General features: G+C 40.9%; 1 protein-coding gene across 3 annotated transcripts in view; it reads right to left on the reverse strand.

Moving 5' to 3' along the window:
* The window catches only part of Astn2 (astrotactin 2), a 948,854-nt gene that overhangs the window by 772,041 nt on the left and 157,182 nt on the right, over positions 1-19,631 (reverse strand). The window lies entirely within an intron of this gene.

The following is a 19,631-nucleotide window of genomic DNA, read 5'->3' on the forward strand; positions in this document are numbered from 1 at the left end:
CTAGGAGCTTTTAGCTGGTTAAGGTTTCAGGCTTTGGAGCAGCAGTTCAGCTAAGATTCATTCTGGATGAGGACACAGAGGCATCCAGTCTGAGGAAACAGGATCAGCTAAGAAACTGGTGAGGCAAGGTGGCTGTGGCCTGTTCTGTCTCTCTGATCTTCCAGCGTTCACCCCAATACCTGGCTCAGGTTTGATTTTATTAATAAGAACTTGTAAGATTCATGCTACACATGTCTCTAGAGACTTTCGTTTTTTTCAGGTCCCTTGTACTTACAGAGATATTGCCCTATAATTCTCATATGAAATCTTCCAGAAAAGTATTACTGCCTCCTTTTCCCACTCATGGTTCAACAAAGTGATAATGCACTGTAGCCAAACTTGTTTTTGCTTATGGAAGAGAGAGCAGGGATGGGGTGTGAAGCCAGTTTCTCTAGCTCCTTGGCTCCCAGTTTTTCTCACCATATGTAATGGCCAAATGATTGTGTAACACTGTGTTATACATCAAGAAGTTATTCTTGGATTCTCATAACCAAGAACAGATCAAATGGTCCCATTTTACACAAGGAAAACTGAGGTTCAGCCAGGTTAATTGGCATGCCAGAGGCCAGACAACAATTAAGCACATCTCAAACAAGGATTTTCTCACTTCAAGGCCAGAATTACTTAAAGTAGTACATTATCCATGTCTATGACTTCTTCAGTGATCATGACACTCATTAATAATCCTGGAAGTTATCAATTATTGATGTCTCACTGTATGCCAGAAGCCTTGCTAAGAAGATCATTAGAATTCACTCATTTCATTTCCACTGCCATTCTACAAAGTCAGTGTGACTATTACCATAACCAAGAAACAGGACTCAAAAATTAAACAGAGCTTGCCCAAGGCAGAGACTGTAAAAAGCAGAGCATATATCTATTTCTCTATGTCTCTATCTCTATATGTATATATACAGATAGGTAGATATCAGAGTTTGTCTTACCTATATTCCTATCTCAAATTTGGAACCCTCCTCCTTCTGGTATGCACGAAGTGCATGAAATACAGTGACACTGATAACCTCAGACCTGTTGTCAAATATTTCCAGGTGGCTCCCAATACATGTGCTCCTTTTCTTTCTTATTTTTTCTGATTGTTATACTCTATCCAACAAATGCATCTTAGTTCACTGACTATATTCTAGTCTACATATATACATATGTCTTTAGACATATATTTCAGGAAATTCCTTCAAAGAAGAGCCAATTCCCCTGAAACATGTGACTGGCTCCTACTTTGTCCCTTTTTCCTCTTTGATCCTTCCCACTGTATGGGACTCAAATGTCATTACTGAGTTTCCTGCCCACATACTACAGAGTTGCTCAGTCAGACTCAACTTGGCTTTCAGTGTAAGAAAGATTTTTTTTTTAATTAATGTGTATATGCATGCGTTTGTGTGATTGTATGTTATGCATGTAGGTATCTGTGGAGGCCAGGGCGAGGGTGTTAGATCATCTGAAGCTGTACATATAGATAATTGTGCATCAACATGGGTGCTAAGAAACAAATTGAAGTCCATGAGAAGAACAAGAAGCATTCTTTCTTTCTTTTTTTTTTTCCAAAATATATTTTGTGTGTATGGGTTTTTTGGCCTGCATATATGTCTTTGCATCATAAGCAGTCAGTGTGCACAGAGGTCAGAAGAGGTCATCCAATGTCCTGGGACTAGTGCTCAGAGGGACTGCAGTTTCAAGAGCCAGTCTACAATAAACATTCTTAATAACTATTGCATCATATCCCTAGCCCTCCCCCTTTAAAAAGATTTTGGTTTTTAAATGGCTTTGTTTGGTTGGTTGTTGTGTTTGAGACAAGCTTTCACTATGTAGCCTGGCTGGTCTTAACTTGGTATGTAAACCAGGCTGGCCTTGAATTTGCAGAGATCCACCTGCCAATGTCTCCCAAGTCCTGGGATTAAAGCATGTTTCACTATGCCTGTCAAATCCCATCTTTTTAAAAGTTATTAGTACTTTTGCTTGCTTGTGTGTGTGTGTGTGTGTGTGTGTGTGTGTGTGTGTGTGTGTGTTTGGGTATGTGAAAGTACACACATGTTTAGGGATGCAATGTGTGTGGAGGTACATATGCACAAGTATGTAAATATGTGGAGGCCAGAGGAAACTCTTAGGTGGTGTTCCTCAGGACCTATTTACCTTGATTTGTGAGACAGTCTCTCACTAGGACTTGGGGCTCACCAGTTTGAAAAGGCTGGCCAATCACTGAGCTCCTGGGATGTGCCTAACCACACCTGCCCACACTACTGGGGTTACAGACACAGGATCTCACACTCAACCCTTCATGTGAATGCTGGGAAATGAACTCAGGTCCTCCTGCTTGCATGGCAAACACTTTCCTAACTGACCACCTCTCCAGCCCCTCCTTTGGTTTTTATGCATACAGCCAGACAAACTACTAAAGAATACAGAGCCACCTTCAAACAATTCACCGTCCTTTTAGGAAGACAGATACGTGACAAACATAATCATGATACAAGCAGAAGGTGGTTATACTCCTGAGCAAAAGTGAGAAAAGAGCCCCATTCATCCTTCTGTGGCCTCCACTGTAATGGCCCTGACAGCAAAATCCACAGGCTGGGGCGTGCTCCCTGTGTAGTGGCAATGGATAAGCTGTCCATTATGAAAGGCAAATACATCCATTTCAATTAGATGTGCCCAGTGCTAGGATTGTAACCAATTAATCCTGCCCATCTGAAGGCTGATTAGCCGGAATATTTGGGTGAATGGATAATAACAGGCTAATAAGCCTGCTATCAGAATGCTGCCGCACGTCTTTTTGACACAATATTGCAGATGCATTTACAGCATCTGTGACTAATCTTCCAGTGGCGGGAGGCCCAGTTTTCACAGTGGCAAAGGGACAAGGTTCAGGGGCTCCAGGGGCTCAGCAGATGGGAGCCTGGTTCCTCTGGTCCCTGGCCTTTGTGTTTGGACCTAAGCAGCCAAAACCCTCCCTCTAAAGTGCCTGTCTGCTTCCAGAGAGGCAGAGATAAACACTGCAAGCAGGGATCCAGGATGCAGAGCTGGGAGGCGGAGGTCTCCATTATAGTTTCCGGTTCTAACTTGAACACAGTGGTGATCCAACTCATCCTTTCCTTTCCATGACATTCAATTCACTTGTTTGTACAACTTGCAGCAACCTTGAAGCAGACTTACTTTTGTCTCCGGGTGTTTGCATATATCCTCTCTGCTTCTCTCCTATTTCCTCCCACCATCCTTTGCCCACTTAGTTTCTTCCTACTCTTCAGGTCTCTGCTGCTTTCTGGATAACTTTAGGTCATTCATTGCTTAAGACTCAAGGTTGCATCGAATGTTTGCTTTCCTTATTCTGACCAATCGTGCAAAATGATTACAGCCTACCCTCCCACACTAAGCTCCACATTGACAAGGACCATGTCAAATGGCTTACCTTTATGTGCTTGGTGCCTAGCTTAATTCATAGCGCAGAGAAGACAAAATAAGAATGCTTGCTATGATCTTATTCTGCCCATTCCACTGAGCTGACTAAGAGGCAAGTGGAACTGAGGTTTAAAAAAAAATCACTTTTCAAACCTTTAAATTGACATACAAATGTGAGGAATTATAAGTAATTGGAAAGTCCTTGAAGATACAGGAACAAGCATTTCTGTTCTTTCAAGAGACTCACAGATATTTGTTCAATGTGTCGTCAATAATTAACATGACTTTTCCTCTCCCCATTTAATGTAATTAAGATGCAGTGTTTTCACTATAGGAGAAACCTCAGCCGAGGGCAACAAAAAGCACTCAGGATGCAAATCATGGCACTATGCATAGTAGTTGTGTGGCCAAACACCAGTGACACATTTCCTTGGAGCTTTGCTGACTTCTTCAGTGCAGCAGAATGATCCACGAGAACCCACAGGTTGTTGTGAGAATCAAACAGAGCTAATGTGTGTAAAATGGTTTGTAATCTGTAAAATGCTAGGGAAGTGTCAGTTCAATAGCTTCCTGCTGGCACAGTTTCGGAACAGATAGTCATATTGAAACCTTACTCTTAGAATTCTCAATTCTAGAGAAGGCAAGGAAGGGTAGAGGAGAGTGTGGAGAATCTACCCAATGCACCATTTCACCCAATTCACTAAGTATTTACTGGGCAGCTAACATTTGCTAAAACAGTGGACTCCATTAATTAGAGAAGTGAACGGAGGAGGCAGATGAATGGATGCTTATCACAGGCAGGGGATCCTCACAGATTTTTGAGGGGCTGGGATGATTGGATGGATAATGAATACTGGCTACATAGTAACCATTCCAAGAGAATCCTGAAGAAACTTCTAAAATGGGTGAAGTACATGGACATTTTATATCTCTTTCATTTCACCTGAGTGTATGAGTGTGCTTATGTGGTGCTCATGTTTCTCAACATGTACTTTAGTGCTGTTATAGCTACAGACATTAAAAAAAATTTTTTTTTTGAGACACAGCCCTGATAAGTTATCTAGGATGGTCTTGAACTTACTCTAGCCCAGGCAAGTCTTGAATTCAAAATTCTCCTGCTTCAACCCCAGAAGAGATGGGGTCACAAGTTTTCAACACCAGGTCTTGGCATGGATTCTGGTTTGTGAGCAGTTTTGTAAGGAAAACACAAGGCCTGATCCACCAGCCAAAAGAACACTTTGGAAAGAGGCAAGAAGACAGAAGCCCTTGAAGTGATATCATGGCCAGAAGTTACAGCTATCTACCAGGTGTTTAGAAGAAAAGTTTAGGAAAGAAAAAATTGTAACTAAAGTGGAAGAGAAGAGTAAGAAGGAATCAGGCAGGAGTGTTCTTTGAAAAGGTGGGGAGGCTGTCTCATAAGAAGCTTGTAAAGATAAAGAAAGGGAAAGTCAAGATAAATGGCTTACCTCCTTATCTTGAAGTTTCTAAATCCTTGCTGCATTGTGCATCACTGAGGCTGCCTCCTGGATCCTGGATAGCAGCCTGTCCACAAGTGACTGTCATGGATAAGGCCCAAGAGGCAGAAGGAAAAATGCTTCCTTTAGAAATTTTCTTTGAAATTATTTATTTAAAAAAAATGGGATGCAAATTGCACATCACCCAGGGGTACCTGGCGATGATTCTCCCCACGAACGATCCATGTATTGTTCAAACTAGACTAAATGTATCTGTCTCCTCAGTTACTGCTCATGTAGCAAAAAAAATATTCTCTATCTTTTCCTCTAGCAGTTTTGAAATATTCAGTGTGTTATTGTTATCTTTAGTCATCCTACCGTATAATAGCATACCAGACTGATTTTTTTCTTATAGTATAACTTAGCACCCATTGATCAATTTTTCTGTATCACTCCCTCCCCAGATGTGGAATCTGGCCCATGCATTCTTGTATCCTCACAGAAAAGGAAGCCATTGTGATTAGCTTTGATTTTCTTAGTGTTAAGAGCTCAGTAACTGTATGGTGGTTATGAAGATCTCGGTGATGTTTAATTGGTGCTAGGCAGACCTTATGCAAATCCAGAATAGTGATATATTTAGAATGAAAAGACAAATGCTGTCATCTAGGGCTCTGTAGACATTTCCTCAAACTTGAATCTTCAGTGCAGTGTTAAGATAACAGTCCACCCTCAGATGGTGGGTCCTGAGACACAGCTGAGAAAATAAATAAAAAGCTCCACTTCTAAAAGTGAAGAAGAGGAAGACATCTGCATTATCTCCCCTGTTGAGAAATATGAGGCATCTTAAAGATGGCTCTGTAGCATAGACAGGATGGACAAACTCTATGTGAGTAATATAAACAACTCCTGGGCAAGAATTTCTTGGCGTGTTCTACTAGTATGTACCAAGCCCTGGATTCAATTCCCAGCACCTCATGAAGCCAGGAGTGGGGTTTAAACATGTAATTCCAGTGCTTGGGAGCTAGAATTGGAGGATTTGGAGCTTAGCCTCAGTGATACAGGGCATTTACAACTAGCAAAGAACATGAGATCTTGCCTCAAGGACGTAAATAAATAAATAAGTATTAAAGTAAGTAAAATGTTTATTCAAGTGAGGCATGGACCCTTATATGGTTTTACACAGTATATTTCCTTTGTACTGTTCAGAGATTCCTGCCCCATAGCCTTATAAATCTGTATACCCAGCAGACAAGGAAGGAGGTCTAAAGGAGCCTATCCACCAATAACATCTAGTGAAGGCCTTCTTTTTTGCCACTGTTATATGTTAGGTAGAACATTCAGCTCTGACAGAAGAGTAAGATGCATGGGCTTATCTCAAATCAGCAGACAGGAGACTAACATGACGATAAGATATAAGTACAAATATGGAAGTGAAGTGAGAATGGAGAGTCCATACTTAGGGAGGTCATGTGACTCAAATGTGGTGGACAGAATCCATGACACAATTATGGAGAAACTGACATTTGAATTGAAGCTCCAAATAGTTAACACTAGATACTTTGGTTTAGGTAGAACCAACATAAAGAGAGGTCATCACTCTAAGTAGAGAAGATTCTGAGATCATCAGTGAAAGTCAGTGCTTCAGAACCATCCTGAAGGAGCACCTGAGAAGATAGTAGCTGGGAGGGAACAGGAGACACAGCTCCACAGCACTGCCTCAAGCCACCTGAAGACTTCTTTTCAGCGGGCTCCACTCTGGGAACCTGGGCCTCCCCAACTGTAGAAAATTTCACCAGTATGGCACAGAATTAGAATTTATTAAGAAATCATTTTAATGTGGACTTAAGCAAAGGTACCATTGGAAAGAGAAAAAAAAATGTCATTTAGGAAAGGCACAGTACACACACAAGACAAGGGTGCAGGTTTCTCAAGAGAGAGTCGTTCAGTCCTTGTTAAATCCCTGTGGAGCACTGCTAATACTACAAGAGTTAGTATTTCACCCTTAGAATGAGAAGTTGTGGGTGGCAAGAGACAGTAGAGTTGCCTGGTTCTGAAGTGCATGGAGAGCTTCAGAAGTGATGGCACAGAGCAAGGATAGACCCTAGAGACTAGTAGCCAGAGGGCCATTCTAAGTAAAGATGTATAGTGGAGACTGCCTTTGTATCCTTGTCTGATGCTGTTAAGCACTCACAAGAACAGGTGTAGTAAGAGTATACTTTTCTAAATACAGTAGCAGAGCCTGGAGTTTCTGCAGACTTTATAATCTCTCATCACTCTCTAACCAAAAGCACAAAGATAGAAGTACCAACCTTTGACAGTTGGATGCAGAGAAAGTAAAGGCTACCAAAGAGTGACAGATTTTTGCTAGAGGTCAAGATCAGTGGCTCCTGTGCTCTGTTTGGTACAGTACAGAACTCACTGGAGCTAGATGAACTGCTCAGTCCTCTGTTGCTGGTCTCTTTAATGCCATGATTGAGCCAGGATCTCTCTTACATTGCATTTACTTCCGGAGTATGAAGGATGTTCTCAACCAATCTTTCAATGATCATTTAGAATAACTGCTCTCATGACTTACTTCTAGAAGTCATATATGTTAAGAGAAGGATCATACACAGCTTTGCTTTGATAGTTCAGCGCTGCTCAAATCTTCACAGGCTCTTCCTGAGCTGCTCAGAGAAGGGAGGGGGAAAAAAGAAACAAACCAATAAAGCAAAAAAGAGGGAGAGAAAACATCCTTGGGAGTCTGTTCTTCACAATTTAAATGCCAAAATGCCAGGGAAGGTTGATGGCTTCACTCTGTCCTCTGTTTGTCTCACCTTTGCCACCTACAACCTGTTCTCCGTCTCCTGAAAATGGAGTGTCTAAAACTGAAAACGTTGTTTTCACTCTGATTGTCCTTCACAATCTGCAAAGTCATTAAGGTCATTTTGCCAAGAGGTGATCAAACTTTATTTTACAGAAAAAATTCATCCACATGAAATTTTACACACAAGGCGCCCCCACAAAACATGTAAAAGAATACTTTTCCCAAGATTGAGGACAAAACAGCAGGCATTTCATTTCTCTTTCCCATTTCCACCCTTAGCGACCAAGCACAGCTGCAGGTCCCTAGGGTCCCAGGGATCATGACTGACAAACCAGAGATCTACCCTTTTCCTTCTCGCTCCCCATTTCTTCATTTCATTTGGAAGACTCAGGAGTAAGTCCCAGAGGGAAGAGGGTGCTGGCTCAAGTGGTACTGCAGGAAAACCACGAAGGTAAAGCTGGAATCCAGGTCCCAGAGCTGCAGCTGCATCCCTGATTTCTTTCCTGTTTTGCCCCAGCCTGTTGAGACCTCAGTTTCAAGGGCCCTCAAGGTGATATTCTCCCCAGTGAGCATCACCTCCTCCTCACTGCTCTCTCCCTTTCTTTAGAAATCAACTAACTAACCACCCACACTCATTTCCAACCCTGCTTTTTGGAAGCGGATGTATGAATTATATCACACACTGCCCCCGCAGGGACATTTGAGTCCAGGTGGCAACAGAAGGCTTCCTGTGAACTTCGTGCCTAATTCACCACATGTACATGCATACATACACACAGAAGTGTGCACATACACATATATATTTATCCATATGCCTAGTCTTTAGTGCTATAGGCACTCAGACAGGCAGAATGCACAATGGGCTGGGAGGTTTGAATATTGATCCTATGCTTTTCAAAATAGCTGATATTCTTTGACACAATTTTCTTTGCTTTTTGATATCTCTCAGCTTATAAAGATCAAATGAGTGAAGAGAGACAGAATGGCTATAAAGTACTTCACATGTGTAAGGAGTGATTTTATTTGGTAAATATTTCATCATTTACCCATGCACAGGACAATTTCATTGGTTAATACTTAACAAGTAATTCCATTCATCTATTAATTAATTAACGGTTTTTGAAAAGATACCTTAATTGTTATTTGATCCTCTTGTCAAGTCAAATCAGTCATTTATAAATGCATTTATTCCACAAACTCTCACATAGTACTGGTCATGTGTCAAACACTGGCTGAAATGGCTTTGCAATTCCATAGTCTCATGAGTGGTACACCTACAGTCACATCCATGAACAGCAGACAAAACTGAGGAAAGCAGAGAGTTGGATGTGCCGCAGGGCACATACCACAGCACTGTGGTGGGAGGGTCACCAAAGGCTTCTTTGTAGATGAAGGGATATCTCAGTTAATGTCTGAATTTGTAGTTACAATGGGAAAAAAGAAAAGAAAAAACAGAAAAACATAAAATTAAATATGATTCATTTAAATGGAGCTATGAGTAAGTGGGAAGAGGCTTTAAGTGACTCCATGGGGATGGAGCAAACAAGGGGTGCTCAGAGATGAAGCTGAGTCAAGATTAATCTAGTGGGTGGAAACGTGAATACTTCTGGGAGTGAAGCTAGGAATTCAAAACTATCTCAGCATCTTCATCTAACAGAGGAGAAATGGAGATCACAAAGTTCAACATGAAGACAGTGAATGCTGGAATCAACCTAGACTTCTGTTCTCTGCTGAAACTCTACTTCTCCAGATACTTTGATGGCTTCCTCCATCCATCCTTCATGCACAATTCCAAACAAGTGCTGCTTTCTCTGAGAAATGTCTTGCAGGCATCTCTTAAAAACTAAACCTTACCTGCCATTCCATGTCCATGAATCTACTTCATTTGCCCTCATGACAGCTGCTATAAATTTGTCAGTCTGTATTGTAACATCATCATCCTTGCTGATAAAAATATTAACCAGACAGGATAATATTTGGTTGATTCATGCTGTACACATGGAAATTATTATAGCACTTGGCAAATGGACAATACTCAGTAAAGGCCAAGTGCATACATGAGAAAATGATCCAATTCATCTAAAGTACTTGCTTTGATAATGCCACATTATATACCCTTCAGTGATGGCCTCTGAGTTCCATTAGAAAGAGATTGCCCTGGTAAGACTGAACTTTAGGAAGTCTATGTTTGTTGTAGTGTGAGGACTGAATCACAAAGAGGATATATTGAAGCCAGGAAAACAATGTCAAAGTAGCAGCACTAATTTTGCCAGATTGATGATGTTCTAGACCAGGCAGTAGTAAGATTTGTAGTCAGAGACATACTCCAAAAGATGTAATGCCCCCAGAGACTATCAACCCAGGACCTGGTTGCCCACTAATGGAAAATATCATCTCTAGAAAGGCAGACTCTGTGTCATTTCTGAACATTATACACACAAATGGCTCGAATAGTCTCTCATATTAAATTTCCTCATAGCATCCTCTGATAAAGTTACATTCTCTTGATGTAAGAGGAGAAGTATCTTTAAAAAAAGATAATGAAGATTTTAGGATTGTCTAATGATAATGGGGTTTAATATATCTAAATAATATGGAAGTCAAAGGTAGGCTTTACTTGAAAATTAGATCCACATTATTTTTCATAGGGGTAGAGCATGGTACTGAAGAGGCAGGAGACTACTGTCTAGACACTGATTTCAGCCAGGTCCATCTCTATTGAGAACAGAAAAGATAGAACTGAAGATGATGATATTCATCACTACAAAGCTTAGACAGAAAGAAATTAAGAAGACTAGAAAATACAAACTTAACTGCATTCATTCACTTGCTCACTCATTTATTTATTTAATCAACCCACTAGAAAAGAATTGAACTGCTACTTTTGGATATGTTCAAAGTACCAGACACAGCATTCCTAGCAAGGATAGAACAAAGGACAGGACAAACATCATCTAGGTGCACGTGGTGAGAATGTCCCAGTGTTTCCCAACTATGTTCTTTGCACAAGATCATCACAAAATGAGCCATCATTATGTTGTTAGAGAATTTTATATTTGCCAGACACTAGACATATCTTGTGTCATTTAATCATCAACTCCATGTGGCTATTATCACCAGGCTCATCCATCAAATAAGGAAGCCGAAGCTCAGAAAGGTTTAGGAATTTGCAGAGCTAATGCTGCCTGAGTTATGAAGCATGGGTTGCATTTGTGTCAGGATTTTGCCCAAACCCCATGCTTCATCTTTCAAAGCCTCCCACCTTTGGAGAAGTCAGGGTCTGCAGCCAGGGCACTCTGTACTGAATCCTGGTATGATCCTAGGTTGGGTGAGTTGATTCATTGTTGCTGTTTTCATTATTTTGATTGGGTACCTGACTTTAAAACTGAGTCACAGTGTTGACTCTGTGAACTGACAACATAAATGCATTGAAAAATTTTTATGGACATTACAAAGGCTGTGTCCAGATTGCAGCTTAGTACCATAAGCACTCACTGGCATGAGTGTCAGAGACCCTAATCATCCATCCTACCAGTTTGGAGGGTAACCCTGGCCTTGGCCACAGGAGAATCTCCTTAATGAGATTTTCTTCCTCTTTATTTCTGTTTTTTTTTTTTTTTCTCTCTTTTGGATCAGAGGGTCATGGCAATCTCCCAGGACTCATCCGCCATGACTCGTTTTTCTACAGCAAGAAGAAGGGAGGGAAAGAATAGACAAAGTGCTGGGTCAGTAGACCAGGAATAGCAATGCCCTAAGGATACCCTGTGGCAAACAGAACTTCAGGTTAGGGACCCTTCCCAGGAACCATGATTGCCTTCAAAGTTGTCTACTTCCTACTAAAATGCTCCTTGGGACTAGAGAAGTAACTTGCAGGGCAGAAGTCTAGCAATTCTGGTCAAGCTGGTCACAAAAGGAAGACAGAGGATCTCTTATTATCCTAGGCTCCTCTTCCAATGTTCCCCATTCTTATTCTCATCATCTCTCTACCAGAGACAGTGACTATCAGCTCCATCTAGAGCAAGGAAATGGAAACAAGAGAATTCCAAGTACAGTTCTTGGCTGTCTCTGTCCCTCTGACTAGGCAACTTCTGGGTATCACTGTACTATCAAATTTGTTGTCAGAGCAGCCATGAAAGGGGAGGCAAGGTATAACATGATATGTAAGGTCTGAATACCTCCAGGCCAGAATGAAGTTAAGATCAGTTAAGTACAACGGCTTGACTAGTACACCTATCTTCTGGCCCCCTTTTCTGTTCATCCAAATATCTAGAATTTTGCTTTTTCAGTGGAAAGTATTCAGAGCCTTTCTGAGTCTGAGTATCTATGGACAGATTACCCTAGCTGACTCTAGCAGCCTTCTTCCATAATCAGAGAGGTGGAACAGTTAGGTTATCCAGGACATATAAGTTTTATTGCTAGCTCTTCTTCTATTGAGATTCTCTTATTTGGGCAAGTGAGAACAAATGTTTTCGTCTGTGAAAAGGGTAGCACTAATAGTAATCTTCCAAGTATGGTGTAGGTAATACATGGGACGATGCCTTAATTCACATCCTAAGTATTTAGTAAGTGGTAGTAATTAAGGAAGAGAGCAAAAATAACGAATGTGTCATTGTATTTGATTTGACTAACATCTGGATAATCCAGGAATAATGTACTCAAGGCAAGAGCATGAAAGGATCCAGATTCCAGGGATTCAGCTCAGATGCCTTAATTTGGGAATGTAGTATCAATGTAAACAATGCCAACAGCTAACAAATAAAAAGATCAGTGCCAGGAACTGGTTACTTCTTTTGGAACTATTGGCCACTGAGGTCCCATAGAACCCTCCAAATGTGAAGGGCTATTATCCATGCTCTTTGTTACCTCCAAGAGTTGACAGTGAGATTTATTGCTGATACCATATAGTTGAGTCTTAAAGCATCAGGAAATGAAGCTGGTATTGACCTGGAAGCTTTTCCTCGGTAGCTAGCTTTCATGGTGATGGTAGGTGCTGTGCAATCTACTAGAGAAAAAAGTATTCATCAATATTACCCCAGCTGTGAATCTGTAAGCTGCAGTAATGGCTGACCTGGAAGATGTGTACAAAGAGTAAAGGAGTAACCTACCACTTTCTGAATAGATTTCATTCCCACTCTACAAGATGAAACCCAGACCTGACACCATTACATGGCCAAGAATCTGTGGCTAGACAGATCATAATTTCTAGGGGAGAACTTACTACTATTATTATGCTAAGTAGAGAAAGTATTAAGACAACTGTTAATGACTTATCCTTATACCCCCAGATTAATGGATCTATCAACCCTAGTCAGAGATTAGCACAGAGAAGCACCACTGGCCAAAGTGCAGAGAATAAAAAAACTGAAGTAATATATATATATATATATATATATATATATATATATATATATATGTGTGTGTGTGTGTGTGTGTGTGTGTGTGTGTGTGTATGTGTGTGTGTATAAGTAATATACATATAATATATATATATATATATATATATATATATATATCACCTTTCCTCAGTCCAAGGTTCAGTGGTCATTGTGAAAGAACAGGTGGAAAGAGTGTAAAAGCTAGAGGTAGTGTATAACTACAGAAAGAAAGGAAGGAAGGAAGGAAGGAAGGAAGGAGGGAGGGAGGAAGGAAGGAAGGAAGGAACCAACAAATGAATGGACAAACGAACGGACGAATGAACACAACCAACTAAACAACAACAACAAAACAACCCAAACACCGAGATTTCTGGACACATAAGAGCAGTTGCACATATGAACTCACACTAGTTGTGACAGCATGGAGAAGCCCCAACAAGCTTAAGCCAGAATAAATCTCAGAATGAAGAGGGCAGTTGGCCATAAAGTTCCACCTTTACCTGAAGAATGAGCTGGGAGAATGTGCTGGGAGAGGGATAGTTAGTTTTCATTAAGAGTGCTGCCCCTGAGAAGTTGACAGTGCTCTTCTGGAAGGCCACACAACCAAGAATATTTTGGCAAAACAAATGTATTGAGGAGTTTAAAAAAAAAAAGGATGAAAGTTAGTTGAATAGGAAAGGGGCCAGTGGGTCTGGGAACATGGAGTGAATATGGTCAACACACATTTTATGAAACTCTCAAAGAACTAATAATAATAGTAACAATAATAATAGTAATAATGGTGAGCAATATTATATCAGGGACCTTTGAAGCCACAAGAATAACTGCATAGATTTGTATACACATAGGTATAATCTACTTAAATATTTTTCAATGACACACACAAATTATTTGTGAATAATTTAATGACTATACATTAAAATGTTCTGTTCTGGCCTATATCATTCTTTTCTGATTATACTTAGGTCCAGGTCCATCCTTTCCCATTCCATATGACTTTCTATTCTGTCATATTTCACTCTTTTCTGGTTTATTTTGTCCTTTAACTCTCATCCTGTTATTTTAGTTTATATTCCATTACACACCATTCTTTATGTCCTCTTCTATTTCTCTTAAAAATATTTGCTGTGAGCTACTAAATATTTCATGGCCAATTAAACAGTTTGGATCCATCCCTCAAAAACTACTGATAAAAAGAAGCTGTCATGGGTTATTTACAGCGTGAGACTTCTAGCATCTTAAAGACAAATTATAAAAGTTACAAACAAGTGAGATGGCTCAGTGAGGAAAGCTGTCTGCCCCTAAGCCTGAGAGCCAATGTTCATTTCCTGGGATCTACATTGTGAAAGCAGAGAATTGACTTCTGTGGGCTGTCCTCTTGACCTTCACATACAAGCCATGTTACTTGCCCCCTCCCCAAATAAACAAATAAATGTAATAAGTAATGGAAGTTACTCTGGGTGAGGAGAGAGTTTGTATTCTTCACTCATCTACAGAATGTAAGGACACTTTGGGGGCTGATATTGATTGTAAAGGTATGTTTCAAGGGAGACCATAGTCTACAGAAAGGATGGAGAGTTATTTAAATTTTCAGCACATTTACTTTACTTATATATAAATCTGAGATACCAACCGTGTGTCATACCAAGGGTAGAGCTACCACATAGCAGGAAACAAGGAATAATTTCTTCTCTGAGGTTACATTGATCATCCACTGTGTTCTAAAGCTGATCTGTCCTTGACCCCTTGAGAGACATGATGTATCTATTTCACTGATAAAGAGGCTCAGAGGTAGGCTAATGTCAAATGTTGATAAATGTTAGGGGTAGAATTTAAACTAGAGTTCTGTAAGCCCTGGATATTCTGGATATATTACAGGTAGAATAATGTGATAAATGTACACAGAGAAAGTTTTTCCTGAAATGAACACAATGGTAGGGCTATGGCAAGGTCTTCCTCCTGCTGGAAAAAGGCCAGTGTTGTCAATAAAATTCAGAAAAAAGGCTGAGCCATAATGCATGTTGGAGAAACATGAGGAGCTATGATCCGATGAAACAGAATACAGGAGAGGAGGATTTGCTAAGGCCCTGGGAGCAACATGGTCCATAGAGAAGACTAGTGAGAAGTGGCCCAGTCCGCCCTAGAGCAGCAGGGCACACATTCCTCCAAAGGGTGGCTCAAGCAGGCCTCAGGCAAAAATGAAGCTTAAGTGTCGGTTTGAAAAGGGCAGAATTCATGGCAAAAAAAAAAAATATTGCTGTGCTTGGAAGTATACACCTAGATATAGACATCTATCCAAGGGATGAAAATTCGCCTGAACAAAAATGATTTCCTGAAAAATGAAATCATTCCATTTGGTTCTCTAATAAAATGCTACTTCATTTTCAGTTTCATTCTATGCTCACACCAGTCCCCAAGGATAGGCATGGCAGATGTGAACATCCTCTCTGTTTGTAATGGGGCAGTGGGTACAGGAAGTGTCAGGAAGCTACAGGACCAAGGCCTGATGTACTACTGTCAGGACTCATGTTGTAGCCTTGGCTTCCACCTCTCCATGCCCATCAGGGAACCTGTTCTAATGTACTTGTACAGAGTGTAGTAAAACTGAGCCAGAACTGCACAGTGATTCCAGGAATCATGGAGCATCCTTGGCTGGAACAATGCTCAAAAATACAACAGCAAGAGTGGAGGGCCCTGGTACCCATGTGCTGCATATGTCAAATACTTCAATTACAAAATTTGTTGCTGGTTGAACAACAAGATCCTCTTCCTTAAAGATAAAACAACTGAAGGTTAAAGTGTTTGTCAATATTAATGAGTAAAGATGGTTGTGATGGCGCACACTGGTAAGAATAGTATGTAGGACACTGAGACAAAAGGTCTTGAGTAGGTGACTAAGCTACAAGGATTCCTATCTCAGGAAAAAAGAAAGATACAAGAAAACCAATCAGTAAAAGATACTAGACATGAGCTTAGTGCTGCCTGTTGGCATTGCCCATGGCATTGATATCGTGATAGTGTATGTGATGCCCCTTCATGTAAGAACTAATAATATTATTTTTTTAAAAAAAGACTATACTTATAAAGCATGAAAATGCAGGGGCAGTATAGAAGTAAGGGAAGAAGAAATACAAGGAAAAAAAGAGAAACAATTGTTGCCCTTTTTTCATGACTGCTAGAACTCTCCTACCAAGATGGTAATAGCAGTAACTCAAATCTTCTCACGTTGTGAGTTTCACATTCAGCAGCATGTTTGATCCCCACAGGAAGGCTGTGAAGAACAGAAGATGAATGCCTTCATATACCTTTACAAGATAGGGAAACAGAAATTCAGAGAAGGTAAGTTACTTTTGAAGACACACATGTGTCACCAAACTGAAACGGATCCATCCTTAAAGATGCTTAGGTGAAACCCAGAAGACCTTCCACAGTCTTCCTTGGGAAGCCTATATTGTGCTACATCAACAGACTCGGAACTGGTTTGTTATTCTTCTCTGTTACCTCCTCTTATACTCTGTCTTACTCCATTCCATTTCAGTGCAGAAATGCTGCTGCTGATTTATGAAATGGATTTAATAGCTTACTAATGGGCCAAAGACTGGATTGTTTAGGGAGAATATTACTGTCTTCAGAGCAGCATGAAAGTAAGTCTAAGGCTCCAGAGGGCTACAACGTGCAGAGACGGCAGAACTGCAGCCACACAATGGAAACTGTGAACACCAATTTTAGGTCAATGTGAAGAGGTCTTTCTCAATATGCAAAAATGATCCCAGAATAGGAAGACTGCCTAGGGAAGGAATGAGGTCACCAGAACTGGAGCCATGCAAGGATAAGCCTGAGGATCTCCTGTCAGGGATGCAGCAGATAGAATGAAGGTGACCTTGAAGTTTCTTTGTAGGCCAGAAATACAGGGAAAAAAATGTCTTTTTCTATATGACAGCAGCCACCACAGGAAATTCTGGTTTTAATGTTAGAATCAGAAAACAGAAGACACAGGAGAAAAACAGAGATGCTAAATTCTGGTTAGATGGTAAACAAGAGAAATACATGCACCTCTCTAGTATCAGAAAGCAGGACAGGTAAGTAAAACAGCAAGAGAATCAGGGGCTGGAAGATGGCTAAGTCAGAAAAATGCCTGCTGAGCAGGAATGGGGACCCATGTCCCAGTCCTTGGTATCCATGTGAAAATCTGGGTCCAGTGGATTGTACCTCTAATTCTAATCCTGCAGAGAAAAAGCCAGAATGACCCTTGGACAAATGCTTGTAGTACACCTAGCCAAACTGATAAGTTCCAGATTCGGTGAGAGACCCTGTTTAAAAAAAATTCGGATAGCAATGAAGAAAAACATCCAATGTTGACTTCTCACCTTAATAAACCAGCATACATATGTGCATTAATGTCCACACATACACACAAGAGCATGCACGCACACATGCACACACACACACATACACACACACACACACAGAGAGAGAGAGAGAGAGAGAGAGAGAGAGAGAGAGAGAGAGAGAGAGAGAGAGAGAGAGAGAGAACAAGAGAATCAAGGTCTAAAGGTCTAAATGATATGTCACAGAATAGGAGAGATTTGTTTTTTCTCCCACACAGTTGTTGCATTGTGGGACATCCATAGAGCCAGTCAATTTTTTCTCCAGCCACAGAAGGAGGATACAGGTGACCGTGTCTCCAAGATCTTAAGCTCTAGATATAACCTGTTGCTTTACTCCTGAGTCTTCATGTCACCAGCCAAGCAGCTGGAGCAAATGAAAGGAAGAATGAGAAATGGCTTATTCTCTTCACTGCACAGAGGACGAAGTGAGGCTGGCCCATCCCCATGGTCATGTGCTGACTTAGAGAGCCTTATCCCATCAAACACATGGGTCAGGAAGTTCAATTCATTAATTTTGGTGTAGGAGGGAGGCTGGCAGGCCTGATGCTGACATGAATAATGATGGATCACCAGGAGAGGGCCTGGCAAAATCTGCAGCTTAATCAGACCCAGAGTGTCTCTGCAGGCATTAATGTAGGCCAAGTGCTTTCTAGCCAATCAGAGCCCATTTCAATTTAATGTTGCAAATTGTCTTCACGCTGCTCAGCCTCTGTGCACAACTCAGCTTCTAGTCCCTTTTCTTGCTCATTTGGAAGCACCTGCCTGGTCATTGTCAGTGTTAACAGTCTCAGGCAAGAAAAGAGGACAGAGCAGTGGTAAGGATTCATGCAGGGTCATATAAGGCAGTAGGTAACTCTGCTCCCCTCTTTCGTTTTTATCCCACATTCATTCATTCATTCATTCATTCATTCATTCAATCAATCATTTTTATGTGGAGGTGTGTGGGGGCAAGGAAGGGTGGGATTGGAGGTACGAGCATGCCTGTATGCCATAGCATGCCTGGTAGGTGAAAGGTCACTTGTAATAATCCACTTTCATTTCCCACCATATCAGTCTCAGGAGTTGAACTCAGGTAGTCAAGTTTGACGGATTGCACCTCTACCCACTGAGCCTTCTCACCAAACCATGTTCCATCATGTTGCTAAAGCCTGTGCTTTGTTCACACATTAAGGCATGTTGCACCTACATAGCCTGCAAGATAAAATTCCAGCCCAGCCATCATTATCATCTTTTATCTTTCATCCTACCACCTGTTATGCTTTGCCAATAAATCTTATGCCTCATCCTCAACACATAACTTTCACTCTTGCATAGATGTTGTCCTTTGCACCTTGAAGTTTCTCTGTGTGCATGTGTTCTATCTCTGCTGGGAACATCTGCTCATCTATCCACTTCACATATAACTATCATCCCTTAAGGCAGAGGCCAATGTCATTCCAGAAGAAAAAAAAAAACACAGCAAATTGTACAACAATGAGGCACTGGGGCTGCCTATTTCAATCTTTGCCCAAAATGGATATAAAATAAGACAAATGGACAAGACATTTCAAGTTTCTGACCCTCTGTTTTCTTCAGCATAAAATGAGAAAAGAGAGGGGGGGAAAGACTAGTTCTTCCACATATACCATTGTTGCTACTCATGAAGGATGATTTTCTGTTTTTACATTTTTTTCACTTTTTTTTTTTTTTTTGGTTTTTCGAGACAGTGTTCCTCTGTGTACTTTTGGTGCCTGTCCTGGCTCTCTCTCTGTAGACCATGCTGGCCTGAAATCACAGAGATCCAACTGCCTCTGCCTCCCAAGTGCTGGTATTAAAGTCGTGTGCCACCACCATCCAGCTTTCTTTGTTTTTAAATGTCCCTTTGCCAGTTATAACCTTCTTTGGTAAAGTTATCAGTTTGTGGGTATGCCCTTTCAAGCCCTACCCTTTCCTTCCAGTAGGTCAGTTTCTCATGTAAGCAGAGTGGTGCATTCTGAATCCCAGAGGGCTGCAAGGACTAACAGCGTGTGTTTGCTCATGCCTGCTTTCAGTATGTATGTTAGATCCAAATTACTGAGATGATGAGTTCAAAAACAGCTTTCCTGGGATGAGGGAGAGTACCTACTCCACAGGAGTTTTCCTTGTTATCTCATATCCCAATATACATTTTGTTCTTCCC

Source organism: Peromyscus leucopus, chromosome 2 (genome assembly GCF_004664715.2).
Source record: "Peromyscus leucopus breed LL Stock chromosome 2, UCI_PerLeu_2.1, whole genome shotgun sequence".
Taxonomy (NCBI): domain Eukaryota; kingdom Metazoa; phylum Chordata; class Mammalia; order Rodentia; family Cricetidae; genus Peromyscus; species Peromyscus leucopus.